Raw genomic sequence first — 22409 nt, 5'->3', positions numbered from 1 at the left:
GTACCAAAATATTCTGTCTGTCCATGATTTGTGGACATTAACGTCTGAAGAGAAGAGTTATAACTTGGTCATAACCTGTAATTCAGTGAAAGGGTAGAGTCAGAGTAAAAGGAATATGCAAGAGGGTTCTCTCCATTGGATTGAAGTTGTAGGGACGTGGGCTGCTATTCAGCCAGCATTTGACTGGGAAGGGCCATTATGAATTGCTGCTACTGTAAAGGCTATAGTCAAAAAGTCACTGAGATCTGTTATATTATCACCAAGGTTTGCGATTGCTTCTTGAAGTGACTTGGATTAAACTTTATTAAGTTGCTGAAATTTGTAAAACCAGCTATAGTTCTTCTGTTTCCAAGTTAATTTGTCCTGTCTGCGTTTGCATGCATGGTCAAACAGAAAGGAAGGGCTTGTCCGGGATTTGAACCCGGGACCTCTCGCACCCTAAGCGAGAATCATACGCCTAGACCAACAAGCCCTTGCTCAATTCTTAGCTAGGTGGCGCTCTCGAGTCCAACAGATTCAACAGAAATTGCACTTTCCTACAGCCTTCGAACGATGGCTGCTAGTTTAAGGCAATTCACTCTTTTGTTTCTCCCTGGGGCTCGTTGCTCTAGAATTATGTTTCAGGGCCTTGTTGTGAGTGGTCCTGATAGAAATCCTGGACAAATCATTGGTTTTAATTTTAAGGAAATTTGTGGAATTTTTTTCAAAAAGTGAGATGTCTTGGTTTTGTCTTAGCCTTCATATTTGTTGAATTTATATTCCATTCTTAAACACACATGCCAAGACACACAGTAACAGCCACTCAAAATATCCCCACTTCCTTTTATGGGGCCTTGGCTGGTCTTTCGCAGGTCCCATACAATAAATTTTTAAACATCAATATTTGTACCAAAATATTCTGTCTGTCCATGATTTGTGGACATTAACGTCTGAAGAGAAGAGTTATAACTTGGTCATAACCTGTAATTCAGTGAAAGGGTAGAGTCAGAGTAAAAGGAATATGCAAGAGGGTTCTCTCCATTGGATTGAAGTTGTAGGGACGTGGGCTGCTATTCAGCCAGCATTTGACTGGGAAGGGCCATTATGAATTGCTGCTACTGTAAAGGCTATAGTCAAAAAGTCACTGAGATCTGTTATATTAACACCAAGGTTTGCGATTGCTTCTTGAAGTGACTTGGATTAAACTTTATTAAGTTGCTGAAATTTGTAAAACCAGCTATAGTTCTTCTGTTTCCAAGTTAATTTGTCCTGTCTGCGTTTGCATGCATGGTCAAACAGAAAGGAAGGGCTTGTCCGGGATTTGAACCCGGGACCTCTCGCACCCTAAGCGAGAATCATACGCCTAGACCAACAAGCCCTTGGTCAATTCTTAGCTAGGTGGCGCTCTCGAGTCCAACAGATTCAACAGAAATTGCACTTTCCTACAGCCTTCGAACGATGGCTGCTAGTTTTAGGCAATTCACTCTTTTGTTTCTCCCTGGGGCTCGTTGCTCTAGAATTATGTTTCAGGGCCTTGTTGTGAGTGGTCCTGATAGAAATCCTGGACAAATCATTGGTTTTAATTTTAAGGAAATTTGTGGATTTTTTTTCAAAAAGTGAGATGTCTTGGTTTTGTCTTAGCCTTCATATTTGTTGAATTTATATTCCATTCTTAAACACACATGCCAAGACACACAGCAGCAGTCATTCAAATTTCCCCAATTTCCTTAAAGGTCAGCAGCCATTAGAACTAATCTACATAGCTGATATTGTCTACCTTTGTGCTAATTTAATCTCGATAAAACAACAGTTCAATGATGGTTTGTTCAATACATCCTTGTAATATAAATGACTATGAAACAATGGCAACCCTAAAAAAGTCCTAACACATCTATATCAATATAAAGGAGAGCCTTATTTAGAGAAAAAAAATTAAGATGCTCATGGTAATTGGAAAAGCTCCAGAGATCCATAGATCAGGTTGAAAAATCTAACAACATGACGACCATTGCCTTGCACTCCATGGCCCTGTTCGAATTCATGGGCTTTGTCCTCAGAAGACCAGATTCGAAGGACGATTATGTCATAGTGCGGCGCCGAGGTCTGGTTGGATTCCAACACTCGTTGTTATGCTGCCTTAAAATGCGTCCTTCTTTTAGTCCGATTTGAAGCACGGGTCCGATGTATCCTCGCTATCCTTGGATATCCCAGGATTCATTGCGAGACCAAGCCAGCCGGCTGCTCCGTGATCAGAGGAAAGGTTACTTGGCGCTGAACAGTGGTAAATATTGGAAATTGAGTTTAATATAATACAAGTCTGTGATAAGCTCAATTTGAAATGAATAAAAATAGTTGTTTTAATGGTTATTGAGTCAGATATGTGGCGGTAATGTTTGGTTTATCTAAAGTTTTTATCTGTTACTGTGTGAATGAGTTTGGCTGTAATTTATGGACAGATTCTAATATATCTGCAGTGTGGGGACTATTAATCTGATAGGATTTTTTTTTTATTATTCCTGTTTTGCACAATATGCTTAACTAAGTATTTTTGTTGCTGAATATTTGAGATTTTGCAGATATATTTTTATGCATACATTGTTTAAATTTAATTATATCTTTCTACCCCTTTTATAGAATAGAATAGAATAGAAAATCTCTTTATTGTCCCACAATGGGCAAATTTACAGTAGCAGAAAGATTATTGAAAATGGTCACATAAAAGAGGACCTTAGAAAAATGTCTTAAAATGACATAAATTTAAAATATAAACAATAAAATCCTGTTAAGTGTTTTAAAAATATAAACTGTGTACCTGGAGAATAAATAACCAATATCCAGCTATGGATATTTTTACAGTAATGGATATATGAAAATAGCAGCAACATCAGAGATGTGCAGAATGACAGCAGCAGGTTATTTATCTGACTAAGGTTTATATCATTACGTTTGCTGTTATTTGTTAATGCTTCCGGTGGTTTGGCACCTTTATTCCACTCTGGATTCTCATGATTAAAAAATAAATATATAAATAAACAGTTTTGAAAATTTCGGTTATCATTCTTTTCCTGCTTTGTGTGTCAACTGTCACGGTTGCTAAGCAACATAGTCTACGCGGTAAAACCCACCGAAGGGTAGACCTCTTTGAATTCACAGCCAAAACTCTTCCGGTCTCCTTATTTTCACAGACTTCGAAGGATTCAGTCTAGATAGACCACGTCCTTGGAGGATGCAGCCCATGAATTCGAACAGAGCCCATAAGTCTTGCTTTTACCAAAAAATGGTAAGGAGACCCAGCTAACGAAGGTGATTTATGGCAGCATATCACATGGAAAATGTAAACCTAATTTAAGCCAACCCCAAAATTAAACCCATGATCTCCTTGCTGTAGGTTTAACTGCCAACAGCAGCACCAGAAGCAGAATTCATTCTTCAGTTATTGTGGAATTGTTTTTGAGGTGAGAAAAATGCAGGGAAATGTGAAACTGAAGCAAAATACAACAATAAAAAAGTCTGAAGACCAGGAGATGATGGGAAGGTAATTGCAAGCAAAGCGGATGTTAATGACAGCAGAATCTAAAAATGAACTTAAAACCAGATGGTGTCATACAGAGTGAATAGATAGCAGGTGTGTTGTTACTTAACAGGTGGGAGATGAAAAGCAAGGTGCTCTGATAGAAAACAGCAACAGAGGAGGCAGTGAAATACTTATAGTATTGTATTAACATGCCCTCTATTATTCAGAAAAAAATCTATACCTATGGCGGTGAAATATACAAAAAAAAAGCACTCTAATTAAAAAAACATCAACTTAGTACCTCATTGGCTTAAATTATGGCTTAAACAACTATTAAATACACCCTTTCCCCACAGCAATAAATGCAGTGACTGAAAAAAGAAAATATAAAAGCTGAAAGCTACACTATATTGCCAAAAGTATTTGCTCACCTGCCTTGACTCACATATGAGCTTAAGTGACATCCCGTTCCTAATCCATAGGGTTCAATATGACGTCGGTCCACCCTTTGCAGCTAGAACAGCTTCAACTCTTCTGGGAAGGCTGTCCACAAGGTTTAGGAGTGTGTTTATGGGAATTTTTGACCATTCTTCCAGAAGCGCATTTGTGAGGTCGCACACTGATGTTGGACGAGAAGGCCTGGCTCTCAGTCTCCGCTCTAATTCATCCCAAAGGTGTTCTATCGGGTTGAGGTCAGGACTCTGTGCAGGCCAGTCAAGTTCATCCACACCAGACTCTGTCATCCATGTCTTTATGGACCTTGCTTTGTGCACTGGTGCACAGTCATGTTGGAAGAGGAAGGGGCCAGCTCCAAACTGTTCCCACAAAGTTGGGAGCATGGAATTGTCCAAAATGTCTTGGTATGCTGAAGCATTCAGAGTTCCTTTCACTGGAACTAAGGGGCCAAGCCCAGCTCCTGAAAAACAACCCCACACCATAATCCCCCCTCCACCAAACTTTACACTTGGCACAATGCAGTCAGACAAGTACCGTTCTCCTGGCAACCGCCAAACCCAGACCCGTCCATCAGATTGCCAGATGGAGAAGCGCGATTCGTCACTCCAGAGAACGCGTCTCCACTGCTCTAGAGTCCAGTGGCGGCGTGCTTTACACCACCGCATCCGACGCTTTGCATTGCACTTGGTGATGTATGGCTTGGATGCAGCTTCTCGACCATGGAAACCCATTCCATGAAGCTCTCTGCGCACTGTTCTTGAGCTAATCTGAAGGCCACATGAAGTTTGGAGGTCTGTAGTGATTGACTCTGCAGAAAGTTGGCGACCTCTTCGCACTATGCGCGTCAGCATCCGCTGACCCCGCTCCGTCAGTTTACGTGGCCTACCACTTCGTGGCTGAGTTGCTGTCGTTCCCAAACACTTCCATTTTCTTATAATACAGCTGACAGTTGACTGTGGAATATTTAGGAGCGAGGAAATTTCACGACTGGATTTGTTGCACAGGTGGCATCCTATCACAGTTCCACGCTGGAATTCACTGAGCTCCTGAGAGCGACCCATTCTTTCACAAATGTTTGTAAAAACAGTCTGCATGCCTAGGTGCTTGAATTTATACACCTGTGGCCATGGAAGTGATTGGAACACCTGATTCCAATAATTTGGATGGGTGAGCAAATACTTTTGGCAATATAGTGTATCTTTGGACATGGCTGATCATAGGACGCCCTGGTGACTGCATCCAGTTTTGAACTTTTCAAGATATGCTTCTTCTGGATGAGCATGTGGGGAGAGTAGATATGTAGATTGTAGATACAGAAATCCCCCACGCTGAGCATGTATGCAGTGGCAGTGGAGAGGGAAAACTCTCTTTTAACAGGAGGAAACCTCCAGCATAACTAGACTCCGTGTGAGCGACCCTCTACTGAGGATGACTGGGGGTCAGAGACTGAAGCACTGGAGAATCATAGTAGAGTTTATCCAAAAATATCTTTTGTGTTAGAGAAGGTAAACTCACTTCTTAAGAGGCTCTGTCTAGGAAATAAACAGTTAAGCAGATGAGTCTGAATCAGTTTGACTGTCAAAGTGATGAAAGGGCACACATCCAGTTAGTCATAGTGAAAGCTTAGCCCATTGCTATGTCTAGGAGAGAAACAGGAATAAACACTAAAAAAAAGTCTGAAAGTTTAATCAGGGTAGACAAAAATATTTTTATTAATAAAGCCCAACATGGTGAAATCTGGTTTAATACCATTTTGTATGATGTGGAGATATTTATGGGTTTATTTGCATCCACCAGAATAAAAGTTCTGCCTTCAATGAGGACAGACAAATTTTGATCATTCAATCGTCTCTCCACATAAGTGGAGATTGTTACTCCTGACAGGATTGAACCATTCTGAAAAAAAGATAAAACTTTGTTTTATTGCCTTTTTTAGCTTTGTAATACATCTCTAAATGATTACACAGAATTATTTTCAAAGCTCCGCATGCATAGATGATTAAAGAGTGCTTTAATCTTGTGTGTGTATGTGGGAGCTGCTCTAATTGCCATTGATGTGACATGTCTCTGTCTCTGCTCTCTCCTGTGCCACATGTTCCCCCTCCCACCACAAACAGCCATAAAACAATGTGATAATGTCACTGATATTGATGTGCTCTCCTTGGGAAGGCTGTGAAGATTAACTAGACGGCGAGACAAGGGAGAAAGACACATAAGGGAGGTGGGAGTGGAGCTACAAAGTGAATTACAGAAAGTGGCTCAGACTGAGAGGCCAACCAAGAGAAACACCAGAGGCAGAGATGGAAATGGAGGGACAGAGTTCATGTGGTTGAGGGGAGAAATCAGAACCACCAGAATTTAATTCCCTCTGCTGTCTCTGGAGGAATCCATTGATTTCCTTCCTGCAATTACTGGGTCTCTTTTCCTCTCTTAATCCATCTGAATGTTTGTTTGTTTTTGCTTATTAGTGTGCACTCATAAATAACATAAAAAAAACAACCAAACTATAAAAAAGAAAAAATCCCTCATTACTAGCAGGAGGTTTTTGTTTTTCTTCATTGCTGGCAGTTGAAGTCCTCTTTCATTGTTCAGTATGATTAACTTTGCAATGTGGAAAACACAAAATGCAGACTTGCCCAACTCATAAAACAGAGCTGGATAAAAGAGGAGCACCACTTTAATTAGGAAGAAACCGCTCACGCATTTATAATTTCCACTGAACAATTTCAGCTGCTGTTTTAAGAGACACCTACTTGTTTGCTGGATCATACAGCAGTCTGTGTAAAAAATAATGTTCTGTTTTGACAAAGATACAATATACAGAGCTTTACTTTGCTGAAGTGTAAAATATTTCAGCATCATTTTATGTTATAGGTCATTAAAAGGTGGTACATGATTGTGAAGTGGAGGAAAATAGTGCATTTAAAGTTTTCAAAAGAGGAAAATGAAAGACTTTTGGGGTTTTTAGTTTGTCTGAGTCTATTTTCAGAAACCCTTGAATTATTTCAGTATAAGTTTTTACCTGTTTAAGGTATCAACTACATTACCTTGAAATTCTCAGAATCAGACTTGAAAGCGGCCACGTTTAAATTTGGCAACAGATAATATTTTTGATCCAGACCTGGACCAGAGCAAAATCATTCTAACACATGAAACGGGTCGGGTCAGTCTTTTTTTTTTAAATAATTTTTGCATCCAATTACGATTAGAGACGATTAGATTCACATTGATGCACACATATTTATGATGTACACATATTGATGCACACATATGTATAAATGATAGACAACAGATCTATCTGCTGTATCTCTGCTTCCTTCTCCTTGAACCCCAGGCAAGGCAAGGCAAATGTATTTGTATAGCACAATTCAGTACAAAGACAATGCAAAGTGCTTTACATGATTAAAATACAGGAACATAAAACAGAATCAAAGCAAGTAGGAAAAAATAAAAAAATAAAATAAAAAATGCAGAAACAAAAAAAGAATATTAAAAACAGTTGGATTAAAGAAAATATATTTTAGTTGAACTGTTTAACTAGAACAGTGGAAGGCAATCCTAAACAAATGTGTTTTTAGTCTTGATTTAAAGGAACTCAGGCTTTCCGCACTTTTACAGTTTTCTGGAAGTTTGTTCCAGATAAGTGGAGCATAGGAACTAAATGTTGCTTCTCCATGTTTAGTTCTGGTTCTAGGTATGCAGAGCAGGCTGGAGCCAGAAGACCTGAGTGGTCTGGAGGGTTGATACACTGATAGCAAGTCTGTGATGTATTTAGGTGCTAAGCCATTCAGAGATTTATAGACTAACAGAAGTATTTTAAAGTCTATTCTCTGAGATACAGGGAGCCAGTGGAAGGACTTTAGAACCGGGGTGATGTGCTCTACTTTCTTGGTCTTAATGAGGACACGGGCAGCAGCGTTCTGGATCAGCTGCAGCTGTCTGATCCACTTTTGAGGCAGACCTGTGAAAACACTGTTGCAGTAATCAATTCGACTAAAAATAAACGCATGGATTAGTTTTTCCAGATCATGCTAAGACATTAGTCCTTTAATCCTGGAAATGTTCTTCAGGTGATAGAAAGCCGACCTTGTAATTGTCTTTAAATGCTTTTGGAGGTTCAAGTCTGAATCCAGTACTACACCTAGATTTCGGGCCTGATCAGTGGTTACTAGTTGAAGCGACTGAAGCTGTGTGCTAACTTTAGATCTCTCCTCTATTGGTCCAAAGATTATTACTTCAGTTTTGTTTTTATTCAGTTGAAGAAAATTATGGCAGACTCATAAGATGGACGACTGGGGCTCACACTGGTTCTGCTGGAGGTTTCTTCCTGTTAAAAGGGAGTTTTTCCTCTCCAGAGTCGCTACAACCATGCTTAGTGTGAGGGATTGCTGAAGAGTCAATCAGTCGATGCAATCAACTGGTTTTCCTAAGATGGAAAACTTTGAATCAGTTTGACTGTATGATCTGGTGAACTGTAAAGTGCCTTGAGAGGACATGTTGTGAATTGGCGCTTTATAAATAAACTGAATTGAATTGAACAAATGAACACGAAGCAATAATGCGCTTCTTTGTATTGCAGATGGAAGAAGCAGTGCACGTGGAAGCGAATTAGTCTGCTGTGACTAATTCATAAAATGTCTTTTTTTATTATTCTGTACCATTTTTTGTCATCCTATAAAGGAGCAATATGCAGATTACATGATCTGAAACAAATTCAAGACGGACGAACAGACAGACAGACAGTAAAGAACTGTTTATAGGCAAAGAGGGGACCAATAATGTTTATAATACATGGTGAGTCTGAAAACTAAGACTGGATTTGAAAACTTTAAGCTGATATTGATGTAAAGAACAACTGTATAAATTTGAAAAAAAAAGAAGATGTGACATCTTTAGTTATAGATGTGCTAAATGGGACAGGTCTCGGCTAGCATATTACTACTTTTCACTGTGTGAAATAAATGTTATTCTTATACTGCAGTTAAACTGTTTTGCTCATTTAAGCTGAAATTGCAACTGATAAGATAGGATGCATTAAGAAATGAATCTGTTTGTGAATGGACGATATAAATAGGCCCTGCCTTGCCTTGCTAGAAAAACATTGTTATGAGCTTATTTCAGCTCAGAAACCAGGTCCTTTATGAAATCTGGTTGTTCGGCAGGTTTGCCTAAGTAAAAGATTTAGATATATATCTTATCAACAAATCATAATAAATAATTTTCTAATTATATATCATATTATAAAATAATAAAAATTATGATTTTTCAGGGGTAGGTAATGAAGAAAACTGATTGGAACATGCTCTTTTCATGATGCTTGTTTGTTTCAGCCTTTCTCCATTCACATGTGCAGGGTTGGTAATATCAGAGGTTATTTGCATTACTATTGTAACAGTTGGCAGGGTGAATACACAAGCTTGCAGAGGGGAGAGGGGCTTGTAGGAAAACCTAAAATTCCTAGGACTAACATTGTTAAACTCAAATGTTTGCCTGCTTTCAATAATTTAAAGGAGAGCCAAAGACCTAATAAGTTTACTCCTAAAACCTAACAACTTCACATTTATTTCCCAAGACTTGATCATTTATTCCTGAGACCAGAGGATGTACTAATGTACACCGTAATGTATAATTACAGAACCCCCAATTAATCCCCCAGGTGACGTCCATGGCCAATCCAGTGGGAGGGATCCAAGACACCTTTTGTCCCCTCTAATTCTTTGTTAGACCTACAGTAGTTCTCCCCACCACTAGATAGAACTAAAGAAGCCTCTTGGATGGGAGGAGAAACATTTCCTTGAAAACTTCATGGCCTAAATGTAATTGTCTAGGTTGACCATGATTGATGTGGATGACAGAATCTTCACAGATAAGAATTTAACTTTATTGTCATTACACTGTCACAAGTAGCGATATTAACTCTCTGTATATAACCCATCCCCTTGGGGAGCAGTGGGCTGCCATTGTGCGGCACCCATGCAGCAGTGTGGGGTTAATGGTCTTGCTCAGGGAGGCAGAGTGGGGAGCTTGAACCCGAAACCTTCCAAGCACAATGCCCTAACCAATGCCACCACTCCCCTAAAACAACACAAGATTGCCCATTTCAATTGCCCTGCTTAATTTGCTGAAGTTTAAAACACAGCTGTACTTTTTCTGTTTAGGTTTTTATGTCTGCACTTCCATATATAGTCAAGCAGATAAAAGGACTTGTCTAGGATTTGAACCTGGGACCTCAGACACCCTAAACAAGAATCATAGCCCTAGACTAACAAGGCCTTGAATGACAGAGCTCTATTATTCTCATACTGGAGAAATTAACTCTCTGCATTCAACCCATCCCCTTGGGGAGCAGTGGGCTGCCTCTAACCCTTAACATGTAAGCTTTGGACATACTAAGATCAGGATCAGCTGTGGTTTCCTGGAGTGCTCTGTAACCCTCTAAGCCACTTTAAATTCACAAGTAGATGGTGCTGTGTGATGCACTTGGATAAACATTAATGTACTGCAGGGCAGGGGCGTCTCTAGGTTTAAGACACAAGGGTGGCTCAGCCCCTAGAGTATAATGCGCGCGCACAGCGCGCGCCGAATTTTTTCAGTGCACCTGCTAAGGCGTTGTCTAAGACAAGGGTGTAACTTTGTGTTGAAAGTTGGTGGGGACGGCTCATAAGGAAAGGGAGCTACCTGCGCGACGCCTTTTTTTTTTTGTTGGAAAGGATAAAGCCAAAAAAATGCGAATAACATTTATCAATTTAATGCTTACAGTTGAAAACATAACTGTTACAATATTCACTTATATATTTTGTGCAAAAAATATCACATAAATATAAACAGACAGTACAAATCAAATAAATATATCAATTTTGTAGAACATTTATTGACAGTCAATTTTGGGTCACTTTTTAAAATTAATTTACTTTTAAGCCAGGACTCGGACAAGATCATATGGGACCTTAAGCAGAATATGATTAAGCAACTCCGTCTTTCTGTCAAGAACATCCACTAGCAGGGTATCCAGGGGGGGATTTACCATTAGGCAATACTAGGCAGTTGCCCAGGGCCCCAAGTTCTGGGGGCCCCATAAAACTCTGTTTCCATGTATGGTTAATACAACTAATCCTTATTTGTGCACATTAATTATGTTTTTGATAAAAATCCTTTGTCTAAAATGCCATCAGAACGCTGATAAATAGAGAGAAAAAAGGGACAAGAAGAGAGGGACAAAACCTAGAACAGATAATGGATGTCTATTCTATTAACATTTCTCTATCTGTAGAATGGGTCTGTTTTATGGGTTTTCTTCTCAGGGGGCCCCCTGCCTGTCTTTGCCTAGGGCCCCAAATTTCCTAAATCCGCCCCTGAGGGTATCACTACTGATTTGATAGAATCTGGGAGAGCGGACTATGTTCAACCATCCATTTTCTTTAACCTTATCCCTCAGTGGGATCAGGAGGTGCTGGTGCATATCTCCAGCCACGTTCTGGGTGAGAGGTTGGATCACCCTGGACAGGTCACCAGTCTGTCGCAGTATGTTCAACCAGCTTAAAAGTAATCGGTAATCAGATTTATTATTTGCACTTTTACTAAGTGAACTTTCTAACTCCCTTAAATCTGAAATTCCAATGCCAAAATTGTTTAAATCTTTTATCTTTGGACCCCCTGCAGAGTGACGTCACACCTGCAAGATCCTATCCTTACCTTCCTGCTAGATTGCAAAAAGCAGCTTGCTCATGAGTTGTCAACTTAACACGCTAAATCTTAAATGTACGTGTACATATAAAAGAAAAAGGGGCGCAGTGCTTGCTACTGAATGGCAACACTATCAAAGTCAGGAAAAAGTTTTAAGTAAAGCCGGGATTAAAACAGTAGCTACAAGAAGCTTGAAATAAAAGGTGTTCTTTATGTTCAACCTAAACACCAACTCCGATAGACCATCAGTAGAGCAGGTGTTTAAATTAATCAATCACTGCTGCGAAAGCTTATAGCAGTGAAAGCTAATATACCACAGCCATCACTTAATAAACGCAGAATAAACAACCCTCTAAAAACGGAAAACTGTAATGGACTGAAAGTCCTGTTTTTTATGTGGGAAATTATTTGCGTGTGTTTTAGTATAATTCTGATATATTGGCGCTGTTGTCTGTTTCTATGGCAACGATACTGAATGTAGTGTAGCTTAGAGACCTGCATGGGTCGAGTTTTACCAACCCGCACCCGCCCGAACCCGTTAGGATGACTACCGAACCCGACCCGTCACCCGCGGATATCTTCAATTCAAATGTTATGGGGAGAGGTTGGAGGGGGGTGATGGGGAGAAAGCGAGAGGCAACAGCAAGGGCGTAGGTTTGATTTCAACTTTGGTAGGGACACTATTCTTCAGTTTCATTGGTCCTTTGCAAAAATATGCATGCTCTTTTTTATGCTTAATGTGAGCTTCAGGGCTCATTTTGTTTAAAGAGAACAGCAGCATTTCTTGCTACATTAATACAAATCTTATAAGCACTACATGCACTAGATGCTGTTTATCAATATTTAAAGCATCACTGGCTCTGATGAATGTGGAATTAGGACTTTTTCCACTTTGAAAAGGATTGCATTTAAATTTACATGCGACTAAGACTGTCTGTTTAACCAAATATAGTCTATAATATGTGGATTTATACTGTGTTTTCTTCTGAAGATAAAGAATTGTGCAGAGGTAAACAGAGGTAAACCCCACTCTTATTTTTTTTTATCTAATATGCTCTCTCTGGATCATGCAAAATAATACATTCAAGGGACAGCAAATAAATGTATTGTATTTACATGTGCACTGGAACTAGAAGAGGAACTGACACTTAGCATTTAAAATATTAATATTAGAAGTTGTAGTACATCTGGGCTGTAGGTACTCTAGCTAATTTCATGTATTTTATCTATGGCTGAAACAATTAATCATATTAACAAATTATTTAAATAATCGTGAACTATGTAATTGATTAATCGTTAACTGGAATATAGGGCCACTAAAATGTGCCTTTAGCCGACAGAGCGACCCACTTAGAGCAGGAATTATACCAAGACTGTAAAAAATATGTAAACATTTTGCATTTAAGAAGTAAAAAAAAAAGTTTTTGTCTGTCAATATTCTCCATCCAGAACTCCTCCAAAGGAAACTTTTAAACGTTTCTGTTTTACCTGGTTTCATTTCATAAAAGATCTTCTTTCAGGAGCCTTTGGCTATCTGATTAAAAGATAAAATAAAAGAAATCCTAACGTTGTTAACTTACATTTCTCAAGTTCCACAAATCAAAAAACTCTCTCCTGCTTCTTTACAGAACTCCAATCAGAAGCTTTTGCCTGTTTTAGCGTAGATAATAAGTTTTTTTAATTCGGACTAGTTTCGTAGCCCAATATTAATTTATTTTAGCGTCTTTTTTTTCCGTGCTCCAAGCACCGGCCCGCGCGCACATACAGACTAGAAAACACGCAATCAGAAAGAGAGAAGGCGGAACTTAAGGCAGAATAATCAGAGAGTTAAACCGCGCAGCACAGTTGATTCGCTGCTATTTGAAAGGGACAGGAAAGAGTAGGCAGCTGCATCTACCAGGCAGAGAAGCTGCGAGAGGAAAAGAAGCGGCTGCTGTATAGTAAATTATAAACATGTTGTTCACATCCACTTACTGGTAAGGACAAACAGGTCCGTCCAAAATTTTGGTAGGGACATGTCCCTATGGTCCCTATGCAAACCTACGCCCATGGGCAACAGAATCTTTTTTCTGAGTTTTTTTGTCGGGGTTTGTGGACGGTGAGCAGCGGGGAGAACTTTTTTTATTTTCTTTCTGAGGAGCGGCCTGAATGGGGTTTTAATCAGATATACACAGCACCGAAAGCAAAATACGTGTACAAAATATTGGTGGGGACATGTCCACACCAGTCCTTAAGGAAGTTACGCCTATGATTGTTCAGATTAACTTGTCTTCTTTATGGCTTTTATTCGGTGCTTTACTGCATTTGTTTTGGGAAAATATGAGGAAAAAATAAATACAGAAAAAAAATATATATTTTTTAAAATCGCAAAATAATTATAGGGTGGCTAATGCCAAAGAAAGGGTGACTGAAGCCACCCTTAAATAGGTCTAACGACGCTTATGGGGTAACCAATAAAAAATCTGTGGGGTCCGAATAATGAAAATTACCATGCAGAAAAGGTCCTGAGACATTTTTAATTATAATCCGTTACTTTAAAAGGCATTTAAAACTGAAATAAAATGCAGGTGTTTATGCATCCATGTTATGCATTGAATCTTTAAATAAAAAATAGAATGTTTTTCCATTGTAAAAAAAAAAATCTAAATTGTTTTTGAAGTAGAAAACAACATTCTTTCAGTTTGGTATATAGATAAATTCTTGATTCACCTTTTTTTTTTATTACACACCTGAACTCACTGTTTTGTTTTTTCTTCATTTTTTTATGGCTTAATGAGAGCAGTGGGCTTTATGCTGCCCTGCAAGGCTTTAAACCTGGGTTTGAATGGAGACAAAGCCCTTCTAAAGCACATATCAAGGTGCTCATTCATGATCCTGGATCAATACTTATTTTTGATTCTGTTCATGGTGAAGAATCCTGCTTCACAGCAGCAGGTTGAGCCAAACATACTCAAAATGTGCAGGGTCATCTGAATTTCACTTTTCTTTCATTAGCTCACCAGGTACTTTTTCCAGCAGTCCCCATAATCCCTGCTTTTTTTTTCTCTTCATCTTCTCCTTCTTTCCCATCGCCCAACTTGCCACAGGTTTGCTTGCTGTGTCTAAAAGTAGCAGCAGCAGCAACCCAGACTGACAGCAGCTCATTGGCTGATTTGTGTCACGTGTAGCCTGGTCCTGGACGCTCTGGAGGGCTTTACCATATTAACAGGAGAAGCGGCACAAGTGAAGTTAGACAATGTCGTTCGAAAATAGGCAGTAAAATTAAAACATTTTTAGATCTACCGTAGTTGATTCTGGATCAGCCAGCAGGTGAGTCCGGAGCCGGACCCTGGTCCCCTAATCCGTGACCTCTGATATACAGCATGCAGTGGTTGACTGAGGATTGATTAATATCAAAAGTTTATTCTAAAAATAGTCTGTAATAAAGGTCAGTTTGTCTAAAGTGCGACAGCATTGCCTGGCCTTAAGAAGAAGTCATCATTTTACTGACTTTTGTAACGTCACATCTACTGACTGACTTGTTGTGTAGATCAGTAGCCCTAAGAGTTTCCAGTCACTGACAGATACCATCTGCATCAAGTTCCATCTAACTAAATAAATGTCTTCTATCTCCGTTTGGGAGAAATATGAGGCAGATTTTGCAGGAGTTCAGTTGAACTTTTCCACCTGACTTCATTAACTTTTGAACAGAACTTTGAATTTGGGTGAATTTATGAAGAAAAGCCGTAGTTCTGTTCGCGCCCATCACTCAGCACACCCTGCTTGCCTGTCTCTGTTATTACCAATCTATCCGCTCCTGACAGCACCATATAAAACAGGCATATTTTCCCATGATGTCCTCAAGGCTCTGCCTCTCTCCTCTCTCCATGCTCATGCATTCTGTTTTCATTCATCACTCCTCTTTTCCTGCACCTCTCTTTTCCATGTATTAACACTTTATTTCCTTCTTCTATGCTCGTGCAGTGTTCTGACACCAAGTAGGCAGTGTTATCAGGGTAATTGGTCTCAGATTAATGCTTCTTGTTACTTCACACATCTACATCATTTTAAAGGCTCAAAGAAGTAAGATAATTGAATAACTAGCAGATCAGTGACACCAGCAGTCAGTCTTATAATAGTGGAAAATAAGGCTATAATTTGAAATCCATTTAAAGGATAAAAAGGGTTATTTGCTCATTGGAAGATTTTTTTTAAGCCTCTGTTGAAGAAAATCAGGCAGCTGAAACAAACACAAAATTATGTATTCCACCTGAGCAGCAAATATTTACATTGAATATTAATTTGCACAATTATAAACACATAGCAACAGCATTGTTTAAAGGCAAAACATTTTTTTTATGTTACAAACTTTAAGCTGATAGTAGAGGCGCTGTTTTCCACATCTGCATTACATTTTCTGTTGTAGCACTAATTAGTCAGGAGTAAATGCGCAGAAGGAATTCTTCCCGTTTAAATGACAAAGCATCAGACATCTCTCTTCAGCAGATCTGTGTTTTGGAGGTAAAGAAACTGAAATTTTTATGAAGGAAAATCAAAAAAGGTTTTTCATCTCGTTATCAGAACAGGAGGATAAGCTACAGTCTGAGCTTCTTTTATTTCATCTGGGGCTTTTTTTTTTTTGTCTAACTTAAAACCAGAGAGAAATTAATTAGGTAAATAGAAAATATTCTTTAATGATTGCACTTGTTAAATGGAAAGACACTAACTAAAGTGGTTATATCAGCCATCAGTTGTTCTTTGAAGCTACTAGTACCTTTTTTTTTATTGTTTTAAGAGCAATAGAATTGGAAATGGATTTAAGTCCAGACTTTGGCGATTAAAGGACCTTACTTTACTCTAGAAAATGCTGGGTTACGAAATTCTTTGCCCATCATGAGTCCTATTTAGGGTAGTTGGGTTATTTTTATTTTTGTTGCACTTCCTGGTGGTTTGTGGAAAGACAAGCTCCACCTGGAAACACACCACACCCATGACCGTGCCGATCTGCGTGCTCTTACCACCATTTGCTCAAACGTTTGGATTACCCGACTGACCAGAGCAGATAAGTGTGTGAGTGTGTGAATGAATGTAGTGTAAAGCGCTTTGGTCATGTCTCCTGACTTGAAAAAAGGCGCTATATAAGTACATGCCATTTACCATTTACCAGATAAGGCTGTATGTTGAGTCGAACTTGAACTTTGGTAAATTAATTAGGCTAGAGCATGTAACTGTGTAGATGTGTCAATTCATCCTCATCCTCTTTCAGAATTTTTTTTTTATTTCAGATCAATGGAAATCTTTCATCAACACTCTGGCTGCTGTGGCAGCTAACAGACCTTTTAGACCAGGCATCCCCAAACTCGGTCCTCGAGGGCCGCTGTCCTGCAGGTTTTAGATGTTTCTCTGCTCCAGCACAGCTGATTTTAATTGATAGTTGATTAACAGGCTTTTGCTCTACTGCAATCATTATAATCAGCTGTGCTAAAGCAGGGAAACATCTAAAACCTGCAGGACAGTGGCCCTCGAGGACCGAGTTTGGGGATGCCTGTTTTAGACAGATTTAAAGGGGTCATAGAATGTAAAACCGAGTTTACATTGTCACAGATGAATAACGATAGTTCAGTGGGTGAAATGGACTTACAGAGAAGTTCAAACCCCATCGATACCTCCTTTCTCTGCAAATCTCACAATTCTAAACTTCCACCATAAAACATGTGAATCCAAACGAAGCCCCAAATTGACGTAAACTCAAGGGGTTATGCCTTATTTGGTTCTGATCTGTACTTTTGTCACACCCTGAAATTGACATACAGACCAGCCCACTGGTTCACTGGCTCTTGAACAAGAATAGAGGTAGATGTAAGGCACCAGTTTAGCTGTTTAGTCTACAGTTGGGTTTACTACTACAACAATTACAAAGCAGACAGTTTCTCTATTGAAAATGAGCCAGAACCACGGGCATAAATGCAGTGTTCCATGCTGCACGCAGAAAGGGGAACATTTTCACATTCTTCCCAAGGATCCGAAGACTCCACAGGCATGGATTATTTTTGTCTATCAGAAGATCCCTGCTACTACTCCATCAGAAAGGCACATTGGTCACAAGGTGTCTGGCCAAGATCAACAAGCCGTTTCATGCTATCTTGGTCTATCTTGGTCCAACGATGGGCAGAAATGTAAAAACTCTTCATCCAGACAAACGAAAACCTTTAGAAGAAGTTTTACTGTGTTCCCGAGTCCGGTTCCTGGTGTGGATAACACCAATGGGTGAAGCCATCTTGGACCTTAAAATGGGACCAGAGAACCGTTCCCTGGCTTAGTTTCAACTGCATTTTTAGAAGAATTAGTTTGAAATGTCAGAGGAGTAAAGAACCCCAGGATAGTGGCAAAAAACCAAGCTCTGCCAAAAGCTTGTGTTGTTCCATTTGTTTGCTGTGAATGGGATGGCAAAAAAGAAAAGATGATCTGTTTTTTCTCCTGACAGACTGATGGCAGGGACTTTTTTTCTCATTGGTTCAATACTCTACCTAAAACCATCATCTGCACCTTTATGACATTGTTTGGCTCAGAAAGCAAACCAGACCAAATGAAGGTGGGAATTTCTCTCTATCCATGGACTGATTTCTAGACCAGACCAGCAGTGTGATTTCATCCTTATTTGAGCAGGGATAAGTAATTTCCTTCAGGGCAGTACACAGAGTTGCTCAAGTATTCTCCGAGGGTCATTACAGAACAATTAGACTATTCTCTGCTGAATAAATCTCCTTGTGAGGGTTTGGCTAGAGGAAGGAGGGTGTTGCATCAAAAGTTTGAGCTGTGCACTGTAGAGAGCCTTTATAAAGCAGAACTATTGACAGAACAGCCCACACAGGCTTAAAGTGAGGAGGAGTGAGGAAGTTTGAAGCTGAAAAAGATCATCCAAATCTGAGGTGGCTGCTTTGAATTTGACAGCTTTATTTCAGGAGCTGTTTTCTGATGGATCAATGAGTCCGTCATCTTGGAAAGTAAAAACATTTCAAAGTTTTCCTGATCCACAAAAACACTAAATATGTTATGGTCTGTTACTACCGTTAAAACACATTTTTATTCGAAGAAATTTGATTGTCTTGCGTTATTCATTTCAAGCTTCAAGTTGGTGTTGCAACCTTGGTGTTGGTTACAATCTAACCTAAATCTTTCACATTCAATTTATCTGCACAAATTCTCTCCATCATCATCGGTTGTGGCAAAAGCCAAACAGGCTTAAAGTGGAGGCATTCACATTTTAGCTAATTTTTTTTAAAACATTTTGGCACTTATCAAGGAGTCTTTCTAATATCTGGAGGTTTGCAGAGAAACTTTTGGTCAGGGCACTGATGATTTAAAGCACAGTGAACGATCGGCCTCCATGTTCTTTAAAACAGTAGCAGCCTGCATGCTTAGTTGACTCGTCCTATACAGCCATCCTTAGCTATGCATTGTTGAATAAATACCTTTTTGTTTTTGTTATGTACCATAAAGGGCTGATATGCCTTTGTAAAAGATAAGAAAATTCTGTAGACTTGATAATCATGGTCATGGTAATCTTGTTCTAATTGGTTCAGCAGAGCAGTTACTTCCTGGAACATGTTCACACTGTGATCACTAAAAACCTTGGGGACTATTTTTTTTTCCTATTATTATGATGCATTTGCTATTATTGACAAAAAGTTAACCCATTCTAATCCAGTTAAATTTCTATGATGCTAAGCTATGGCACAACAAGATAATGTGAGGTAAGCTAGCATAAGCGAAGGTTTGCCAAACTTGATAAAATAGGTTACTTAGGTATGAGAATGCCACTCTATGCGTCAAAGCACTGTGTAATTTATTTTGGGTTTCATTGAAAGCTGAGGTTTACACCTGTAGTAATATCCGAAGAAGGCGCTTACTGTCTGAACGGTGGCTTGCACTGTTGTACTTATACTTGTGTAGTCACAGGTCGGGGGGCAGCAGCAGACATACTGTAGCACCTCCAGAATTTCCTGGGTCGTTCCATGGACCTCCTCCCCAGGAATCATCCAGTGTAGCCATATATACATAAACTGAATTGAATTGAATTGGAGCTCAGATGATTCCCGCAGACCCTTACTACTCACTTGGGACTGCCAGTTCTGTTAGACTTCCCCCTTTTTTAGTGTATCCAGCTCACCATCTAAAACTTACTTATGAACCCCAACCTAGTCCTGGCTATACATTGCCCAAAGCCTGCCTTGGGAGACCCTATCAGGGTCATTTGGGCCCCCGACAACATAGCCTCTGTGATCGTCCAGGCAATGTAGTTACACTAACTACATTGCTTTTCCTGCAACAAGCACTGTAACTGAATACTTTTAAAGGACAGTAAGCTGCTACTCATATGGTTTAAACATTTGTTATTTGTTACCATGTATTAATAAGGATTACAGTTTTTTGGTGGAAGCTCATGTGTCCATGTAACACCTACAGGTATGTGCTACTTCAGCATGAACACAGAGGAGAGAGGATGTAGAGCCCATGATTTAATGACAGTGTTCCTACAGTAAAGAACTCACTGAAGGCTAAATATTACAGTGATTTGCTCATTATCTCTGGAAACAAAGACTATCAGCATCGGTTAGAAGCTTTAATTCAAAGAAACTCTTCACATCATCTTAGCACTTAGAGCTGCTGCCTTTAATCAAAACATGTTTGTTACTTTCTTTGGGTTAAAATGATTTTACTTTCATGGTTTACATTTTCTCTCCCAAATATCCTGGGATCATTCAGTCCTGCTAGGGTTTTGTTTTCTCTCGAATAGTGTAACCTCTGTTTAATTTTATTGCAAAATATAAAGTACATTTTAGTTAAACTGCTTGAAAAGCATTATTTTTCAGATTAATTCATATTTCATTGTCGATTGAAGACTGCTAATGTGCAAAAAAAATTTTTATTAATAAACAAAAACATCCGAGTGTGAAGCGGCCAGTATGAGGATCAGCACCTCCAAATCTGAGACCATGGCTCTTCACCGGAGAAAGGTGGACTGCCCTCTTCAAGATGGTGTAGAGTCCTTGTCGCAAGTGGAGGAGTTAAAGTATGGATGGATCATCACATCTACATAACTATATTTCATTTCACTTGCCACACCACACGCATCAATATAGACTGGTTTTCATCGTTTTCAGATGTGTTGACTTTTAAATTAATTATTTAATGTATAAATTATTAACACATACCTTATATTTAATAGTTTAACCACTAGTTGTATTTAAAACTCCAATAACAGGAACATTTTACAAGTTCTTATACACTATAGATCATAAGAAGTAACTACATAGTTAATTTGTGTATTAATGAATTACTTTCACTGAACAGTACCTGAGTTACAAAGTCAGTTATTATTTTTGGAGAAGTAACCAGTAACTATAACTAGTTACCTTTTTAAGTAACTTGCCCAACACTGCATCCAGACAATGAAACCTCTCCAAGGTAATGAGGGGGATTCAGTGATTTGAGGAGGGGTAGTTAATATTGTTGTATTCAACACAGAAATCTAAAAACTGTTACTAGAACTATCTAAAAATATATGCCTTCACATCAAAAACAAAACTCTCTTAGATGAAGAGTATGAACAATTCCCTGGAGCATACAGAGAACTCAGCTGATCTGATTGCATTTTGTTGATGTTGAGGTTATTGTGGACGTTTAGGAGATTAAGAAAAATAAAGGGTCTATTGACCATCAAGGTAAAGGGACTAGAATCTGACATGTTCAATAAAGACCTCTAACACTAGGAATAAAAAAGCTCTGCAAAGATTCCCCCAATAATACATAGACAGGCTGATCAGTAACCTTAACTGCTCAGGAACTTTTATTTAAGCTCTATCTTCAGCTGCTACACTAGGTAGTATTGAAGATTTCCAAGGGAGAATAGCAGGGATCTAATCTGGGAAATAAAAATAGCTAAGGGTCACTTGGGTTACATTGCCACCCCTGGATACAGTATATATGTATTTATAACTCTACCACACCAAAGAACAGCTTCCTTCTCATAGCAGTATCTCCTAATCATCCATCTTATTGGTCATACATGACAATAGATCTGCAATATTCTCATGCAGCTTATTTTTATCAGTAACTGTTTTCATTGTGTTGTAACATGCCTTTTTTCTCAGGAACAAGAGCAGCGAATGATTTAATTGCTTCCTGCACCATCCTTTCCTGCTCAAAAAGCAATAATTACAGTGTCTCCTTTATTATTAGCAGATAAGACTCCCATAAACGGCTCCCCCGAGAGCCTATCCAAACTTAAATAGCCTATTTTTTCCTTCTGCCCCTTCTGGTCTCTGTTCACCGTTGTCCCGCCTCCACTTCTTCATTGACAAAAGGAGCAGCAAAAACAAAGAGCTCCATAATCAGTACGACAGGGCTCTGAAAAGAAAAAATAAAAGCTGGATGTGACACAGGCTTGACCGAGAAAAAACAAAGGAAGCTCTTTGACAGTTATCAGTGCACTAATTTGACTCTCAAAACTCCACAATGTGTGCGAGCAGCTAATTACTCTGATCCATGTAAAACCATGAAATCATGTTCTGATCTCCAGCAGAGTATCATGCTCATCTGATTCCCATTTGTTTGACTTACAGGGATTAAGCATTAATTACAGGCAAGAGGAGTCAAGCACACATATAAATAGGGATGTGTAAGGTTTTTAATGTTGCAGCCATTACAACAGCAGTAAGGTCAGAGAGCTGAGACAGCATTGCTTAATAGGGCTCTTTTTCACACAGAAACACACATACACACACGTGCTGGATTT

General features: G+C 39.1%; 2 non-coding genes across 2 annotated transcripts; both read right to left on the bottom strand.

Moving 5' to 3' along the window:
* Nucleotides 1-400: 400 nt before the first annotated feature.
* trnap-agg lies at nucleotides 401-472 on the bottom strand. The gene has a single exon. It is a non-coding gene; the product is annotated as a tRNA-Pro (tRNA).
* An 813-nt stretch (nucleotides 473-1285) lies between these two features.
* Nucleotides 1286-1357, bottom strand: trnap-agg. The gene has a single exon. It is a non-coding gene; the product is annotated as a tRNA-Pro (tRNA).
* Nucleotides 1358-22409: the final 21052 nt, after the last annotated feature.

This window comes from Cyprinodon tularosa, unplaced genomic scaffold (genome assembly GCF_016077235.1).
Source record: "Cyprinodon tularosa strain WSP-4 unplaced genomic scaffold, ASM1607723v1 ctg806, whole genome shotgun sequence".
Taxonomy (NCBI): domain Eukaryota; kingdom Metazoa; phylum Chordata; class Actinopteri; order Cyprinodontiformes; family Cyprinodontidae; genus Cyprinodon; species Cyprinodon tularosa.
Note: the sequence above shows the minus strand (reverse complement) of the source record. Positions and strands in the feature narration are given on the sequence as shown.